At 35.3% G+C, this 18,747-nt stretch overlaps 1 protein-coding gene across 1 annotated transcript in view; it reads left to right on the forward strand.

Moving 5' to 3' along the window:
- Positions 1-18,747, forward strand: part of otud7a (OTU deubiquitinase 7A) — a 45,548-nt gene that overhangs the window by 1,378 nt on the left and 25,423 nt on the right. Inside the window, exon 2 of the mRNA XM_008412259.3 lies at positions 16,933-17,062. The gene's annotated coding sequence lies outside the window, so the exon portion shown is untranslated. The remainder of the gene's footprint in view (positions 1-16,932; positions 17,063-18,747) is intronic.

Raw genomic sequence — 18,747 nt, forward strand, 5'->3', positions numbered from 1 at the left:
TTCATCAGATAATTTCAAACGAATTGACTGTGTTATTAACATGACATTTGCTCTGGGTCAGTCCACCTGTGCGTCAATTGAATTACTTAATTCCAACCAAAGTGTTGTCAGTTTGTTTTCTTCTGACTCTCATTTTGTATCAGAAACAAACAAATTTTGGCTCCAGATACTTACACTGTGCATCCGTCTGTCCCAGAAAATTAACATGTATTAAGAATAATGGAGCTAAATATTCATCATGTCCAACTTGTCATTTTATTCTAGTGTGAGTAAAATAGGAGACCAGGATATGTTGTCTCTTAATTTTCATTCTTTATGTGACTTATAGTCTCTACAACTTTACTAAAAAAACCTGAAATCTTTCAGAAGAAAAACAAAACAACCTAAATCTATACGCTTTCATAAATGTTTCCTTACACTTCAGTTAATACTTTCTTGAAATATTGTTTGCAGAACTCAGTCTTTTTGCATCGAAGTCTGCCTGCGTAGCACATCTTAGTATTATTCATCAACATTTCATTGCAAAACATTCCCACAAAAATCCCCAAACTGATCTCCTGCCCAAAGCCCTTTTCAAATCACTCCAAAAACGTTGAGTGAGATTCAGCTCCGGACAATGACTGGTCTGTTCCATAACTTGAAACTTCTTCGAGTTAAGAAACATTGATCTGGATGTGTGTGCTTGTGGTCGTTGTTATTGTGCTGAACGATACAGTTAGTCTTTGTCTTTCAGCTTTTTAAAACAGGCCTACGCATTTACTCCTATTTGGAACTATTCATAATTTCCTCCTGCTTGACTCAGTTCCAGAGGAAAAATAACATACAAAAAAAAAACACAGTCTGAAAGCATGATGCTGCCACACTCTTGCCTCACTGTAGGTGTATTCTTTGGTGTTATGCAGTGTTTGGTGTTTTTTAATCAAAGATACCTTTTAAAATTGTGTCCTAAAAGTTTGGGACAGCCTTGATGTAATAAGACTTGCCCTTATTACATGCTTTCAAGAGATCTACAAAGACCCTCTAGCCCAGACTTAGTAAAAATGTAAAATATTTTTTGTCACATGTACTACAGAGCCAGTACATGTCAGTAATTTCTCCAGCTCTTTTAGTATTGCCGTAAGCCTCTTACCAGGTTAGCTGAGCAGTTTCATTCTCATTTTCATCGTGTTTAGGTTAACTTCCCATTGCCGTTAATACGGTAGCACTGTCCAATTCAGCTTTATTTATATAGCACTTTTCAAGTGACAGTCAAAGGGCTGACCAAGCAAAACAAATGCATGCAGTAAATCGACATTTTATTAAGAATAGTAGAAATAGTCAAGATAAAAACTGTCAAACAAACAAGTACATTTTCTTCACTTGGTAATCTTTTGGTGCTCTTTCTTCTTACCTTTTGACAGTAAGATCAGATCCCTCTGATAATTTGGAAGCTCTCTCAGGACCTTGGCTGTGCTACTAAGTAGAGACAGGAGATGCCTGTTGCGACATCCGTCCTTCCATTTTCTTATGCCCTCGTCCCCAGTGGGGTTGGGAGCAGTGCTGGTGCTTCTCTCCAGCGAGACCTTTCGGGTGAGAGGCAGAGTGAACCCTGGATAGGGTCGCCAGTCCATCGCAGGGCACCGGTTGCAACAGATGAGCTTTATTTGTGGTTAACCAGATGCCTTTAAATTATGGCAAGTGTGTACTGACTCCTATTTAACATGAGTTTGAATGAGTTGGGTTGTACTGAGCACAGTCCCTTCTTTAAAAAAAAAGGCTGTACTCAGTTATCTATCCACTTTTTTTTCAAGCAGTTGTTTTAAAATATAACAAGAACAAACAATTATTATTATTATTATTATTATTATTATTATTATTATTATTATTATTATTATTATTATTATTATTATTATTATTATTAGGACATAGGCCATGAGTTGCATTAACGGTAAAATAAAAGATTCCTAAATTATTTCTATTGGTCTACTTTATTTTAATTTGTTGAAATCTGGCATCATAACATACATGTAGACATTTTACATCCACTGAAATTGTATGATATAATCTAAAATCTTTGCATTGTACCCCGTTTCATCTGAAAACAATTCTTAGAAAATATGACAAATTAGGGGCCCTGGGTGTGCTGTGGTGGTGCAGGGGTTAAGCACAACCCACGCATGGCGGCCTTAGTCCTCGACGCGGCTGTCGCAGGTTCGATTCCCGGCCTGGCAACCTTTGCCGCATGTCCTTCCTCATCTCTCATTACCAACTTTCCTGTCAAATAACTATCAAATAAAGGCCACTAGAGACAATAAAAACCTTTTAAAAAAAAATAGGGGCCCAAATATCACCAAGATAAGTCCAGCTGATATTGTTTATTAGAGTCTAATTATTATTATTTTGGAATTGGGAAATAAGCGGCTCCCTTTTATTAATTTATATCATGAAACTAAATAACTTTAAAAGAACCTGCAAATGACTCTCCATCCACCGTTTCCTTTTGAAAAGAACTCCATGCCTTCATGCCTGATCCCCTGAAAGTTTAGTTTCTAGAGGACATGAACGAGTCAAGTGCCTATTGTAATCATGGTTCAATCAGTGCACAGCTTTGAAGTGGGAGCTGTTCTTCAGACGTATCTGCAGGTGAAGAAGCGAATGGTAAGTGTTGTGTCTACAGGGGGAGAGAGGTCAGCCAGAGGTCGTGGAAGCTCGCAGAAGGGGTCCTGCTAGATAATCATAATGGGGAAAGGTGATGAGGCTGTGGTGGCCATCTTAGAGTCGCTGCTTTGCTCAGATATGACTTGATAGCAGAACAGTGTTGTGTACTATCAAGAGCTACGTTTAACCAAGCAAATATGTAGATTTTAATATATCAAAGATTGATATGACATATTGGTGTGGACAACAGAACCTATTACAGTATGTCTGTAAAGCACACAGATAATGTTTTGCAGAATAATGCTAAACAGTTTTTAATTTAAATGGGTCGTTCTACATCCAGACTTGGATCTGGTAATGACATCCTTCCCTATCTAGTGGCGTTCCAGTTCCAAATCTGAAAACTTGAAAAGTTTGTTAATTCATTTGTTCAGTAACCAATAAGACTCCACAATATTAGGGGGGAAGATAACATTGCATTGTTATTATTAATTTGGCCAGACTTTGCTAACTACCTTATCTTTTTCAACCAAATGTTATACCCACCATTTTCCCTGAAGTTCCTAATCTTGGTTATGACCAAGGATAGGCTAAAGATTAGTTTAAAGGCTTGTGCTTTAGCTTTAAACAAGATATCTTTAATTCAAATTCTTGAACCAAAACTATCTGTTTTTAGACACAGCAGTACTTCAATCACAGATTGTGCAATTTGGCTAATTACATTAAAAGAAAACGATTGTATCGCTTAGATTTAATGCTTCATTGACAATTTAAATAGACCATTATGAAATTCTCAGGCTTATAGAACACCGCCTAGTTTTTTTTAAGTGTCATGTTGAATGAAAATATACTACAGACAATATTTGCTTTTTATTTTACTCCACTGTTTATGTAATATGAACTTTGCATATGTACGACACAGTATGGTCAGTACCTGACATGGCTGTTGAGATGAAAGATGGGTCTATAATAGTATTTTGCTCGTTTTGGATTTCTTTCTGATTAAGGTTTAAAGAAAAGGACAACTTGTTCATCAGTGTCCTATGTGGCCTACCTTTTTTATTTTCAGATTAAAATGTGACGCATGCAGTCATCTAAGTCAGACGTCATGGTTTTGTTTTAGGCCTTTGCTCCTCTTGCTCTTAATTTCATTTGCATTGCTGCCTCCCCTGTCTGGTGCTGAGTCTGGTAGGAGAGTGCCTCCTGGAGACGTCTGCCACTGTGACGTCCCCATCCCAAAGCCTACAGGGCACAGCCATCCCCTGCACTGCCTTCCAATCAGCAAAGGAGCCGTTTATAAATCAAACCGAACACTGTTGCACCGGATACCCCTGGTGACTCAATTCAGATTCACAAGATTTCATTCACTCAGGAAAAATAGGTCACGCTTCTTCCTCTGTGAAAAAAAAAACACAAAAAAACACCCCACTTGATTGGTTTTTCAGGGTGTTGTCATTCTATCACATTTATAGCTGTTGAGACGTTGTAGTTTGGCAAGTTAGTGTGCGTATATTAGGCTACTCATTACATCTTTCATTTTGTACTGAAAGTAAAAAAAAAAATAAATAACGCGTGGTTATCTGTTTTTTGTTATCTTCTCCTTGTAAAGCATGCAGAATCTTTAAAATAAGCCGCTCATAAAGTTCTTTATGAAGTGGCAGACTACGTTAAAGTGTAAAAGCAGTTATTAGTAAATAAAAATATAAATATGAATTTATGATAAAAAAGTGAGCGTGCTGCCGCAAGTTGCTGCCTCAACGTATTTTTTATTTTTTATTTTTGCTGATGCTCCCATTATAACGAGCCCTGTTGTCCGATCCCGGAGAACTATAAACAAAACGCTGCGATTTTCATGGCACGCTTTCTGCGTCACATCCTCGCTTTGTGCTCCGTCAGGACGCAGCTGTGAGAACGCATCTGCAGCAGAAAGTATGCTATAAAACATGCTCAAAATTAGCTGGGGAGGTTAAAATGAGGAGCAATTACTCAGACTACAACAATCAGATGAGGACAGATGTGTCCTTAAAATGGAATGAAGAACAAAGTTTACAGATGTTTTGATGGGCACAACTAAGTGAAGAAAATAGTGCGACCGTAGGATCACATTATGATCTGTAAAAGTTCAAATTTAGTTTCTGTTGCTGAATATTACAAAACGTGGCCATTGCAAAATATTTTATATTCAGTTTTATAGGTACTGATAAATCTCCGGATGTAATTTAAACCACTTGAATTGGGGGGGAAAAAAACACACTGTAATTTTCAGGTTAAATGATTTTCTTGACTGAGGTTTTTAATATTTAAGAACCTAAACTCTGACCTCTACTTTATGTAACATGCCAGAGGAAAACCACTATTTTAAAATGTGTAAAAGTTTGTTCTGTTTTCCTGTATTTTAATTATTAATCTTGAAAGCTTCTTGTTACTGATTTTTTAAAATGTGATGCTAGCAAAGTTGTAATTAATGGTGGTTTAGACAAATTTATAATTAAAGCCCCAAAACGTTAGTAGGAAAAGATAAAATTTAAAAGTAGGGAAATTAAATAAACTGGCCAGTACTGTTTTTATTTCTCAGGAAAGCACCTTGTAAAGGATTACCAATTGTCTGGGATTTTGAACGTAGTTTTAATTAGAATTTTCAGATATATATATATATATATATATATATATATCAGTGGAGGAGAGAATGTTTTTTCCCCTCGTTTTAACACAAGCAGCTCTGGTAGCACAGTAGCCACCCTGTCCATGTCCTACGGCTTCAGACTATATCCTTCATTTTGACATACATGGCTTTGAGCACATGTGGGGCAAAGCACAAATTAGCCTGTCTCCATCTTTTCTGCATTTAGCCATGAATAAACGGGAAATTCTAAAAACAAATTGCGTACTCACAAATAATGTTTGTGGGTGTTTGTGTGGTGTAAACAATCATGAGGAGGAGAAAGTGAGAACAAATTTGAAAATTCAGCACAGAGCCGACTGAACCAAAAATCAAACTTCAGTTACAGATTTAAGTTACTGGTGACGCCTTCGAATGAAAAGATTGCAGCGTTTAACATTGAGCAAAACTATTTAAAAAAGTACATGAGGAGAGATGATATTTGTTTGGTGCATAGCAGGAAGAGTTCTGTTTGGTGTTTTTATAACAGGTTGAGCTGTGTGTGGGAGTGACTACAGTTGATGCAATGAACTGAGCTAAGACTTTATGATTTTTGAAGCTGAAGCAGGTTTGTTACATTTTGTTACGTGGGTTTTACCTGCATAAATTAACCAATGTTTATGTGCAGGAGGAAGCACTAAAACTTTAACAGCTGTAAGGAGAAACACAGCTGTTAAAGCTATAACTTGATGTTATAACAACTGTATGTTTTACCCCGAGTTCAGCATGCTATTTACAGTAAATATGTTTCAGTAGGTGTAATATTAAACACAGTTTAACATGGATATTGATGTTTTAAAAGCTTAATGACCTATTGGCTAACAAAAGGAAACAAATCATTTATTTGGACAGTTGGTTTGCCTTTCATTACATTTGAAATATACGTTGATTAGACATTTGTTTAAAATATAATTTCTTTAACTAAAAAGTTTATTGTAGGCTTTGAATTGTAGCACCTAGACCGCAAGCTTGGTGATCCAAGCAGTCATTTTGCCATCTCTTCTAATGACGAAATACAATTTATCTAAAACTACAAAACTTAAATGGACCTTTGAAAAAAAAAAAAAAAAGCGGTATTTGAACACCTACTATATAAAATGCATTTGCTTTGAAGAATCCCAATTTTATATCAGATTTTATCACATCACAGTTTTACAAGAAACGATAACATAACTGTTATCGCTATGAAAACTTCTGTTTTTTTTTAAATAAATTGAAATGGAATCTGCTGTCTTGTGACAACAGACAAAAACAAAGGAAAAGAACTCCTTGTATAATTAGTGCCATTAAGTTCTAGAGATTCCAAATAAATATAGCATGAAAAACTAAGTTTTTCATTGCCTTTGCATTGAAAAAAAGTCATATGTTCTACATCATTAAAGTTATAAAGAGCTACTGCAGAAGGCCTGAAGAGAGACAGGTTGCAGATCACTGACCCAGACTTTTCCGTGCCTTTAGAAAACCTACAAGATGACCTCTGCCCTGCATCTGTTGCTTTTCCAGAGATGAAGCTTAAAATGTCAGTTGTTAAAGTTACAGCAGCTTGCAGATCAGTCAAAACAGGAAGTGGTCTTAAGTTGTATCAACTCAAATTCCCTCAATATCTCACATTGCAGTGGCGGCTTGGACGTGTTTTTATAATTTATCCCTAAGAACATAACTACCGAAAAGCCATCTTGATTTCATGCCTCAGATTCACTGCTCTCTCGACAGTCTGGGGCGTCTCTCTTCACTCGTTCTGGAGCTTTCTGCAGTGTGCAAGTCCAGTTTCTCGACTATTTGTTTTTTTTAATATATTTATCTCAGATGCTACATCAAACAACAGAGGTTCTGTGACCCTACCTCCTCTGCTTGCTTCTAAATGCACTAAACTGCATATTTTTACTATTACTATTATTATTAAGATTAAATTTAAGGTCATTTGAATAATGAACTGAACATAAAGCACTGTTTGAGAAGTAGGATAAATTGGATGTATGAGTAAACTGAAATTAGTTATTTAAAGGGCCTTGAGATGACATTTGTTGTGAATTGGAACTATATAAATAACTGAATTAAGTTGAATCGAACAACCCGCACTTTTTAATTTATTTAGTATAATTAGGAGACACCCATTCAGTGACAGGGATAGTCCCCACCCAGACTGCTGAGAGGTAAGCGTGTTAACTGCTCTGATGAGAAAACTAAAGAGTTTCATTTGTTTTTAGTCTGGCATTTAGAATGAAGGCATTTTTGTCAAGAATAGGTCTGCACTTGTTACAAGAACAGGAAAGTCAGCAAAGTTATGCTTTCTAAATATTTTTCATATCATTTTGAAATAAATATATCCTTCAGAGGTGAGCACATTAAAGCTTTTGCCTGAGAAGAGTTCAGATACATCTGGTAAACCCATAAAGAGCCTGGAAACTTCAAAATCAACAGATTGCAGATATTGAGAGTGAAGAGAGTGAAGCTGATCCAAAGCAGATTGTTATGTGCACAAACGTTGTGAATAAAACTGGTTTGGATTCTAAATACATAGTTTTACAATGGCAGTAAGCTGTCCTGAGGCTGGTGTATATTGGAAAAGTAGCTAGATATGATAAATATAATATATTATTTATTTTAAATGTAATAGTTGCATTTAGATTTTAGTTGATTTGGCAATAAATGCACATTTCTTTTCATTGTTTTAAAAATAACAAATAAAATAGATTATAAATATATTTCTAATGTGTGGCTGTTGGATGTAGTGAAAATGATCAAATGCAGCCAAATGATTCTGTTCAGTAAGTTTATTTTTTATTATTTTGTCTAAAATGAAAAAAAACAAAAAAAACAAAGTCAACCAAATCCAGCAAAACATGTTAATGGAGGCAAAGCTGAAAATCATCAAAGCGATTGTTGGAATGAGCTCGATTTTGTGAGATCTCATTAAATACATACTTGACTTAGAAGAATTTGGAGCAGAGCTTTAGGACCCTGCTTGGTACCACTCACTGACCTGATCTGAGAGGTTTTTTTTTTTTTTTTGTGCTGTGACATAGAATGACCTGACTGCGATCAGACCAACCTGACATAGTCCAATGCTTCGCTCTGACTTATTGAGTTGACAGGAGATTATATAGAACTTTATTTCCAGGCAGCTTAGCTGCATGGCTGTGGGTGTTTCTTATTTCTGAAACAAAAACAAAGAATCAAAGCAGAGATCAGGACAAACTAAGCTGTGTCCTTCTTCTGAACATGACGTGTTGACGGATAACATGGCTACGGTTATGTTATTGGTCTTACATCATGTTCTAAGAGCCGATGCAGATGTTGATCAGAAGTAATGTGTGCATTATTACGGCAATTTGACTGTTGCCCGGAGCACTTGATGTGGATGGAGATGGAGAGAGTTACTAGTTATTTTAGTCTTTCCATTTCTTTTCTTGATGCCAAATTCAAATTATTGTTTTTTTGTAATATGCAACATGTACAAAAAAATATAAAAAAAAGTTGTAGGTGACTTTTTATGAATATCTCTCTAAAGTAAAGTAAAATAAAGTAAAGAGTTAAGATCTAATTTTCTGCCTCTCAGCACCCGGCTCTTTGTTTGGATGAACTGCTTCTCTGTCAGAACGGAGGAGCTGATTTACCTTTGAGGACAGGAGAGTGATTATCGGCTGTTTTCAAAAAGTAGTTTCTCACTTTCTGGTATGCCTTTCTTTTAATTCATTTGTACGTAAACAAGAGCATACAAAAAAATTTATCTTTTTTTTATAACTAAGATCATTTTGTTGTGTTCGGAGTCACGAGAGCAGGGATTTATTCCAGGTGACATGGGGCTAGAGAGTCAGCTACACCTTAAAAACAGGGTCTACATAGAAACTTAGTTATTTGTGCAAACTCCAAGCATGGCCAGCCAAGGCCATGTTATTAGATTTAATGAAAGGAAATTATTTTACAGGTTAGAAATTCCCCAGATATGTTAGATAATAATGAATCTTCCTGTTGTAAGTAAATGTCACTTGGGTAACCGCAGCATCATCGCTGTGATAATTAATTCTGATTCTGACTCAGAGGTGCCATAGATGGTAAAAGCTCGGATTGTTGGTATAAATGGCCTGGGCAACAGATTGGTGCTGTGCTACAGTTCTTCAAACTTATTGTTAAAATCAGTATAAGAGCCCAATGCAGTCGTTAACACAACAGGAGAAAAACAGATCATTTTTGAAGCATAACAACAAAAATATATTTTTGACAGTCATATAATATTAACCTAGTTGTAATATTTAGGTAACAAACCTATCAGATTGTGAATACGTCTCTTATCCCATTGTCCCCTTCTGGTGACCGCACCAGGTTTTTTCTGTCAGGTTTTTTTCTAAAGTCTCATTAGGCAATTTCAAATCTTTAATTTTCCCCTAATTTTGTCATTTTGTATTTTTATTTGAATGCATGCCGTGACTCACTGTAATTACAAAGAATGGAATCTCTATTCTTCTCAATTTTCTGGTTGAGTTAGTTTAATTAGCATAACTTGACAAACACTTCAGTTCTGTCTGAAGAAATATAAGTCAAGATAATGATATTGTCTCTGTCTTCCACTCTACACACAGCGTCTTTTGTTTTTATACCAAGTCCAAGTTTGGTTTGGTTTTATAAATGAAAGCGTGGTTTCATTCATACAACTTTTTTTCTCAAGGGTTTGGAAAATATTGGCCAGGTCTGGTATCTGTAGTGTGGTTGGAAAGTTGTCAGCAGATTTTTAGTTGTCCCACATCTTATGCTAATATTGGTGAGCTTCTCTGTTCCATGGTGTGTAAATGAAGCAGTAGTTTTAATTTTATACCCTTCTCCTAGCTGATACCTTTGACATTGGAATCGTTTTCTTTTACATCCTTTGTAAACTCTGTAAATTACGACTTCACATAAAGAATGTGTTGAGAAAATGGAATTGCATTGTACATTTCAGTATAGATAGTTCAAGTCAAGTCACTTCAGTTTTTAATTTTTGATATTTTCTCCTGCTACGATATTGAATGTTTTTCATTTTATTTGTATAGGATATATGTAATATAGTATGTGAGGAAAATTTGGAAATTGTTTAACAAAATCTTGTTTTTCTGTATAAAAAAAAAACCCCTTCCATTTTATTTGTAGTGTATTGGAAATTGTGATTATTCTCGAGAGCAAGTTGACAACACGAGTTGTAGTTCATAAATGTGCAGTGCAGGCAGTGTGCAGAGCAGCATTTAGATGCAAAGAGACATCACTGCTACCAGCAGCATCTTTCCCTTAGGATGCAGAAAGCAGCACATCTTTTTAATTTCAGGAAGAAGAAAGATGGAAGATGTCTTTGTAGAATTTAATTTAAACTCCACACAATTCAATTCAAATGCGTTATCATGATAGGCTGGGGCCTATGGGGTCCTTGGTGGCATTGAATATCTTTTGAACTTTTGAAACATATTCCAATAGAATTATTTAGAAATAGGATTGTGCAATATATTGAAGTGTAATTTTCTTCACAGTGGTGATGTGTACAATATCGTAATTGGGTTTTATGTTTCAAGTGTTAGGCATTCATGCTCTTCATATTAGTAATAAATTCCCATCTCAAATTAGTGGTTGAGATGATGAAGCCAATGGAGAGTGATGAAGACTTGGTTTATCAACAACAACAAAAGCATCCTGGTAACGTGGGTTAAACAGGATCAGTCATTATCGCAATTTTCAGCAGTATAATTGCAATTAAATATTTTCTGAATATTGTGCCATTCTTTTTAGAAGTGCAAACCGTGCACATCAGTGTTTTAATACTTCATATACCTGTGGTTAAATATGTTCCAACAACATAAGTAAAATCTTTCTATTTTGGCAGTACAGGAAGAAGGGCCACTTTTTGAGACATACTGATTAATCTGAAGACAAAACTGAAAGTCTCAGTTCATAAATGTTCATAAATGTGCCTTGCTCTAAATGTAAAACATAAATAAATATTCATTTTTTTGCTTTTTTTTTGTGGTACATCATAACACCCTATTACAACATTTCCTATGCTTGTAAATTGTGGCTTGTTTCAATCATTCTAATAGACTGGTGATTATTAAATATTGATGTGAGGTGGAAATTGTGTTTTTCCACAAGCGTGTTCATTTATTTCCTCAACATATCTCTCTGGCTTCTGCACATTAGCAGTTTTGCTGCGACACGGTGTTGAAAATGTTCTCTGCTTTCACAGCCTAGTAGCATATCATAAATATCTGTGCTGTTTCCATTGTTGTAGGAATGAAAGCCTCGTGCTTTGTTTTTTGTTTGTTTTGGTTTTTTTCAGCCTGACCATAACTGAGAGGGTGGCTTGACATTTTTGCTGCACACGAGCATGTGAACAAGTGCGGCGTAGGAATGAATGCCTTGTTTTATACGTCTTCTGTGTTTTGTCCATGCTTTGTGGAAGCACTTGCTTTGAGATTGGTTAACATATTGAGGGCACACTGAGTGGCGAACCAGTAAAATTCACACACACACATACATAAAAAGACATGCATCTGTTCCTGTGCTCTCCAGAGAGGGGGGATCATGGGCTGTTTATCTAAAAGTCAACACAGCATTTACAGCTTGTTGCTGCTTGGCCCTTGAAGCTGCAGCTTAACTCTCGCCCTCTCTTTGGTGAGGAAGCCACAGTTCGGCCCGCCGGCCAAGTGGTTCAACCAAAGCAAAGTAGATTTTACTCCCTGTTTGGCCTGAAGAATCCCAAAAATTCAGACTAGCAAGGGGAGGATCTGACTTTTATTAAGTTTATTAAGACTTTTAGGAAGTTTTATTAATGTACTGAGTTTTGCAAAAGTAATCATAAGCCTTGAACTTTTTCATTTTGTCATAGTACGGCCATGCACTTTCAGTGCATTTTATTGGACATTTGTGTGGTAGGCCAGGATACAGTGTAATGTATAAATGTGGCGTCCATTAATGAAATCCATTGCAACATATCTAGGAAGGAGAGTCTACTGGCATGTAATTGTATGTCATTGTTAATGCAGCTGGTCTAATAACATTAGTGAACAAACAAAATCATAAAGACCAAGGAACACAGCAGAAAGGTCAGGAAAAAAGCTGAAGAGAATTTCTTCCTGAAAGTTCTCCTAGTTTCATAACCTATTGTTGTAGGTTATTAAACAATATCCTATTTCAAGGAGAACCATTCAATCTGTTTTGTGAAAAGGAAAAGTCATTGCATAGCTGCAAACCAAGACATGGGCTTCCACCTACACACAACATCCTGGGCTGGCAGAGCTTTAACTAGTGAAGTAGAGAAGAGGTCCATGGTAACTTTGGTGGAGCTGCAGGGATCCACTGGACATGAGGATGACCGTAATTTCCAGACTAGAAGCCAGTACTTTTTTCTCACACTTTGAACACCACATGGCTTTTTACCAAGGGGTTTTGAAAGGCTAGTCTACTACTTGACGACAAGTATAATGAATTTGCCTTGAGATGAAAGTGGCATTGAGAACGACAACGAAAGAGAGACTTAGGAAATGTGTGTGAGCCTGTTTAATTCCAACATTGAAGAAGACGACTTAAATAAAAGCTAAAAATAGCGACCACTGACTTCTCCATTTTTTTAAAACAATCATGTTACAGGCAATGTTCAGAAAATTATTTACGAAATGCTACCGATATGTATTTCATGTTATTATCCGTGTGCTGCCTATAGATAAACGGTTTCTTCTTTTCAAAGTTGGATGCATTAGTATTTGTTTTATGTTCAGTTACACATTGGCTACCTGACAGCTTCGGGCAGCACCCTTAGCAAGTCGTGGCAGCGCATCGCAGCAGATGTATAAAAAGCTTTAGCATAAATTCAGCTTTTGTTGCTACAGCTTCATTTTTCATTTATTATTTTTTTGTGTACTTCTGTAACATTACTGGATATTTATTAGAAAGGAATATCCTGTGTCTGGACTCCTTAGGCATTGCCTGCTTCTGTTGATTTTTTTTTTTTGCTCCTTTGTATTACAAACCGTATACCTGTTTGCTGGCTTTTGAAAAAATATTAAAAGCCTAAAAATTAAACAAATCTGAAGCTAATATAAAGTAAAAATTGACAAGGCGCCTATGTGGAGGTTAAAATAAAATATATGTACATAAATGAACAGGATGTGACTTCTTTCAAAGCCCACGTGCTTCCTAAATGTTCCCTTCACTAACATTACAATAGCAATAATATAAATATAAATTAAAAAAAAAGAACCTTTTTTAAAATATTATTTAGACCCACACAAAAAAGCATAAACACTTGTTGACCCTAATAATTAATATTTTGCCATTATGGAAAAGATGGAGTGCAAAGCTTGGAGTCTCAGTGCGTGTTTTCACCTCCCACCTACTGTGTACCAGCCTCACATGTGGGCGATCACTGCTCACTATGGAGACAATTATCTCAGCTATAAATCATCCTGTTACTGGAAGATGGCTACATTCACATTAAGACGTGCATCATGGAAAAATTGCCAGCAGCTCATTTGCAGATTTCCATTTTTTTTATTATGTATAAAAGAGTTCTGAATGATAAATACTTTTCTGACTGTAGGGATTGTGTTGAAGCGTGTTTCTGGTTGCTTCCAGTGTTGTTCTGCGAGGCTGCAGCTGATTTATAAGATTCCTTCAGAGCCATTTCCAAGTAAGGTAAGTTTTATGTTGTTTAATCAGCCAGATTCTTTACCGTTTTTCTTTACTGTCAGTTGGAACTGCAGAAGATGTGCTTTATTTTTTATTTTTTTGAAGAAGTGACTGATTTTGATTTTAAAGGAGCTCCAGAATCTTCAAATTTTACACAGGTACGGCTATGTTGTTCTGTAAAGTACATTTTAAACGTATTAATATAGAACATCATGAATTATTAAATCAAATATTAAACAATCTTCAGGATCATAGACTTCTCAGTACAGTTGACACAGCAACCTTATGATTGGTTACAGATCAAACATTGCTTCAATCTATAGCTATTATGGGAAACCGTGCGCGTTTCAGCATAATGACAATTTATGGAAAATTAAAACGACATTAGAGGTTTACATCTACCACAGAAATGTGACATTTTTAAATTTATTTTAGATCTTTCAACTGTTGCTTTTGTTCAGTTTTTTGTGTTTTTAAAGCAGACTAAAGACACAGCTCTTCATCTGTTTGGCTTTTAAATGAAGTACTTCCTAGTTATTAACAATTATGGCAAAGATGTCATCAGTTTAACTGCACTGCTATTTGTCTTTATTTTAGATTTAAATGTTTGCTCCAGTCCTCCACTTAAAGTTGAAATAATTTTTGTTTTATGCACATTCCTCACTTTGTCACTGTTACATTTTTATTGTGCTATGTTAGAGAAAGACTAAAGTTTAAAGAAAAATATGCGTTAGCTTTCAAGAGTAAATGACTTTCATTTAATGAGAAGTGGCAAGAAATATTTCTCAGGAAAAAATATTTTATCCCATCTTTTATCTGCAACACAGTACTGAGCAATCAATTAATTTATGGGGGAACCGTTCATCTTTGATTTTTGCATTTATAATTTCTTCATATTATTCATATATAATTTGTTTTTATTAATACTTTTAAATAGATTTACAGCTTCTTCAGTAAGCTGCACTATTACCTCTTTTCAGTTCCTCCTTTGAAAGTGATTTATTTTTCAAGTTTTCTCAGATTAGTCTTTTTTTTTACGACTATGAAGCTCTCTGTGCTTTGGATGGATGAATGGATGGATGATTCAGATAATCTAAACCTTAAAGTCGCCCCATATACCTGAAGGAACTAGATCAAAGTGCCCTTGGGCCAATTGATCTCAGGAAGTAAAAAACACAGTGTGCTTTATGTGTTGCACTACTACGTGCAGCATTGAAACTCAAGGTTTAAACAGTAAGTGACAATGACATGGTGGCTTTTGGTCTGAAACTACTGTCTCTGCACAAGGTGAAAGGTAAAACTGCGGTTGCAAATATAAATAGAAGTGACAAACAAAGCTATATCTTTTGACCAGGTGTAAAGGGCTACAGCATTCACTTGCAATAGTGTGTTGAAACAACTTTTGTGGGAACTAATGAATCAGATTGTCAACTTTCGCTTGTGGGTTTTTCCCAATGACAAATGTTTTCTTAAGTTAGATAAATGACTTGTGTGGAGATACAAGAAGCAGAAATACCTGCTGTTGAATCTTAACAGTAACTACTCATATTAATTAATTTACAGACCTTTTGGAGGTCACCGCATGATTTTTAAGTAATTTGTCTGAGCATAAGCAGTGTGTTTCCTTCTATTTGCTAAATATCAAAAAAGGTGTCCCTCTGGGCTCTGTTTTAGTGCCTGTGCTTTTTACAATTTATGTTAATATTATGACTCAAGATGTTACTGATACATCTCTCCATCTCTACGCTTAGAACAAAGGTATTGATTGTCAGTCAGACACAGTTGCCCTGATGTGGTGGTTAAATAATTCCATCTTGTTAGTTCCACTGAATCACTGAACAGAACAAAGACGTTTTATTTTAAAACCAAAAGAAAATACATTTACTTCTGCCTAAGATTGTGCCAACCTAAATGAGTTTGCTATATTTGTTATATTTATTGTTATATTTATTTTGTATATTTTATATAAAAACATATTTAAGTATTTTAAGTAATGTCTTGAACTTCTTAAAAAAAACTGTAAACTTTGTTCTAATTTAACAATAAATTGATTTGAAATGGGATTTCAAATCCAGATTATCCATAATATTTCACCAGGGACTATAAGTTATGGTTAGATAGTATTGGGTCCAACCCTCTTTTGCTTTGTGCTTTGTCTTAGAAGATTTTGGTCCCAACTGACATGATGGCATCATGTTATTTAGCCGGCAACTCAAAATTGCAAACCTCTCTTATCACCACATCCCAAAGGTTGTTCTATTGGAATGATAATTAGCGTGAAGACCTCAAGTGAAGCTGGAGAACCAAAAGTGTACAATGAAAATCCCTCACATCATTTCTTAACCACCAGTAGCCTGACCGTTGATTACAAGTCAGAATGGATCCATTATTTTATGCTATTTCTCCCCGATTCTGATCCAACCATCTGAATATTGCCGCTGAAATAGAGGCTTCTTACACTACTAGACAATGTTTTGTCAGTCCAAATCTGGTGAGCTCGTTCGACTTGTGGCTTTTGTTTCCTGTTCTTAGCTGACTGGAGTGCCTCTCAGCATGCCAATGAATAGTTCATTAAGACATGGTACTCAACATACCTTAGATGTAACAAGTGGTTATTTGAGCTACTGTTGCCTTTCTAATGACATTGTTATCCTCAAAGCTGCTAATCACCAGATGTTTTCTCTTTTTTGGGGGACAATTCTCAGCAAACCTGAGAGATGAGGTCAATGAGTGAAAATCTCAGGAGATCAACATTTTCTGAAGCAGATCAGCGGAAAGACCATTGTGGATAGATGCAACATTAAGATGCTAAAAGTATTTTACAATACCACCTTTTAATTTCAGAAATTATTAACTTAATGCTTCAACTCGGCCAATTTTAGGATTTTTTTTTTTTTCCTATATTTAGTTTAGTATGTCTTTTTTGTTTTCTTATTCAGAGTAAGTCTGGTAACTTATTTTGATGATCTCTGTTTTTCTGTGTCTTCCAGGATTCTCTGCTTCTCCAGAGTCTTCCTTTACTCTGCTGCCACTGAAGCCATGGACTAGATCAGCGTTTGATCCTGGCGGTCCTGTGGTCATCAGATGGCTTCTCACCAACTGTCAGCAAAGACTCTGGATGTAAGTTTAGAGACAAACTAAGACAAGAGGGCTTTTATTCGCTTCGTTCACTGTCGCATTCAGCTGTTCTGTGGCTCACATTAAATCGACATCCTGTTATTGTTTTTTCTTTATTATGAAATTATGCAAAACAAAAAGGGTGTTTTACTTTTAGCTGCTTTTGAGTTTCAGTTCTGAGAGTTTGTGTTTGTTCCAGCAGAACCCATCAGGCCTTTCTTCATTCAAACTGATTTTCATAGTTTCCACTGCCTCGGCTTTCACACTTATTTTATATGGGCTGGATTTAATATACCAGCATAGAAAAGTGATTGTTTCCATCAGGGTTCATGGTTGTCTACTGAGGGCGATAGCGTCTCTCTAGTTCACAAAGTGGTATTCTACTGTATTTAAGCATAGATATGTTCATACACACAAATGTAATACAATTTATCATGAAATATTTTAAAAGAAATGCATAAGATGACACTCGATATTGTGTCATTTTCACATCATCATGCATGCATAATCATTCACTAACACCAGCAGCTGTTAAATCCAGTACTTCCTGTCTGTAATGCTGTGATGTGGAAATAGTTGAATCATCTTGTTGTGTTTTCTCTTAAGAGTGGAGCTTTCAGTTGAATTCTGTCAGTTTTTGTTTTTGTTGCTGCTGTAATGCCGTTCCATATTTGTAAGCCTGATTCATTATAGCTGACAAATTTGCTAAAATGTCACTTTGATTAAGAGGAAGCTGGACAGCACATTTCTGTGGCCCACATTGTTTTACGTCAGGTGTGAGACCACGCTTTTCGGTGTTTCTGAGTCATAATTAACTCCCACATGGAAAAGCAATTTGAACATTGCTGCTTATAGGTTGGGTGAAAGTGAGGTCATATAATAATCCACTATTTTAGTCTGTGCTCCACACTACAAGGAACAAGGTGTCTAGTGCTATAAAGCAATATTCTCTCTTAAAGGTTACCTTACTGTTCACCCATTAGGTTTTTTATGCAGTATTGAAGTCTTTTAGTTCCCCAAAGAAAGAAAATACCTCCTGAGTTGTGCTTAGGTCTGATGGAAGTTCCTGTTGATGTGGTTTTCTCTTTAAGGACACTGACGACATTGACATTTTAAATGTTCGTTTTCATAACTATATTGTTTTGCAGCAAAGACATTCGACATTTAACTGCTTACATTCAAATCTCAGACATATTATATATATATATATATATATATATATATATATATATATATATATATATATATATATATATATATATATATATATATATATATATATATATATATAATATTAAAAATCTATATATATATATATATATATATATATATATATATATATATATATATATATATATATATATATATATATATATATATAACAGTTTAATAAACATTGCCATCCAAAAAGATTATTATGGCGGGAATGAGAAGGGAATGAGAAGGAAGGAAGATGACAAAATCAAAGGAACACAAATACCGGGGAAGTGAAAGGAACATCATGCATTTTGTTTTATATTCACAATAAAAAGAGAAGTATTGTATTAGTATTACTCAGATCTATCTTATCATGATCTGCTTAATTATGGTCTAACGGATCAACATACATTTTCTTCACATTACGTATTTTCTTCCTGATCTAAACTCATAATTGTCCAGTTTTATTCATTTATTTATTTTTTCTGTTG

Source organism: Poecilia reticulata, chromosome 6, assembly GCF_904066995.2.
Source record: "Poecilia reticulata chromosome 6, P_reticulata-male-v2, whole genome shotgun sequence".
Taxonomy (NCBI): Eukaryota; Metazoa; Chordata; class Actinopteri; order Cyprinodontiformes; family Poeciliidae; genus Poecilia; species Poecilia reticulata.